Genomic DNA, 1,438 nt, shown 5'->3' on the forward strand with positions numbered 1-1,438 from the left:
AGGCAATCCACTCACCTCAGCCTCCCAAAGGCGCGGGATTACAGGCTGAGCCACCGAGCCCAGCTTCCAGGAGGATTTTGTTTGGGCTTGTCCAGGTGCTCCAGGGTAACCTGAAGATAATTAACTGGCCGTGTTCTTTGTTTTCACGCTCAATGAGGTCATCAGCGACACTGGAGTCTATGTCAACTCCTGCTCCCTATGACCTAAACATGCTGCATTTTCTGTTACTGAAATGATGCCTTGCCGGTTGTGTTTTTGTCTTCTTTTGGTTTTGAGTCAGGGTCTTGCTCTTTCGCCCAGGCCGGAGTGTAGTGGCAGGATCACAACTCAACCGCAGTCTCAACTTTCTGGACTCGGGTGATCCTTCCACTTCAACCTCCCAATAGCTGGGACTACTTGCACACGCTACCATGCCTGGCTCATTTTTTAATTTTTTTGTTGCGACGAGGTCTCACTCTGTTGTCCAGGTTGGTCTCCAGCTCTAGGGCACAAGCATCCTCCTGCCTGGGCCTCCCGAAGAACTGGGATTACAGGCATGAGCCACCATGCCCGATCAATTGTGTTGTTTTCAAAGAACAGACTCATAGCATCATGGGGGCAACGCTGTGTCTTCTTAAGGATGTTTCACGGATCCCTCATTAGGAAATATTTGCTTACAGACAAGATAATGTGGTACCTTCATGGTTACTGATTATCCATTAAGATGTTTAATTACCTGTTATATTGTTTCTCCAAAAGTTACTGTTTCTTCAGGTAATGGTGTGTGTCTGCCCCGCCCCCCCCCACTGGAGTGACAAATGCTGCGCCTGGACAATGACCTGCCCTAGGGGCGTCCACGGAACGCTGAAGCCAGCACAGAAGCCCCTCGCCTTGGCCCCCAGTTTCTGTGCAAACCCCGGTGAAAAGGAGACGGCCCCTGTGGCCCATCGAGTCAGGCGGCCGGTGGGCTCAGAGCGTGTGCCTGGGTGAGAAAAGCCATGTCCTGAGACCCTCGCCAGGTAAGGGGTGGGCGCACCCAGCGACCTCTTCGCATAAGGGATGAAGCTGCGACTTGAGAGCAAACGATGGGACAGGCGGGGCTCCGGTGCCTGGCGGGGAGGACGAGGACGAGGACGAGGACCAGGACGGCCGCCCCGCGGGGACCTGCTCCGAGCTCGGTCGCCCTGGAGAGCGCGGCCGTCATCACCGAGGCCTGAGCCGGCCGTGGAGAGTCGCCGCCGGCGACTTGTCTCTGGCAAACGTTTGGTCAGCAAATTTGCCACCACCTGAAGCTGCCATGGAAGTCAGCTGCTTCAAGTAAAGCAAGGCCGGTGAGCACAGCCAGTAACGACAGAATTAGCCAAAGCCTTACAAAGATGGTCGCTATCACTTTGGTATAATCTGTGTTCTTTTTTTTTTTTTTGAGTCGGAGTCTCACTCTTGTCGCCCAGGCTGGAGC

This window comes from Carlito syrichta, unplaced genomic scaffold (assembly GCF_000164805.1).
Source record: "Carlito syrichta isolate Samal-C Ts95f unplaced genomic scaffold, Tarsius_syrichta-2.0.1 Scaffold130369, whole genome shotgun sequence".
Lineage (NCBI taxonomy): Eukaryota > Metazoa > Chordata > Mammalia > Primates > Tarsiidae > Carlito > Carlito syrichta.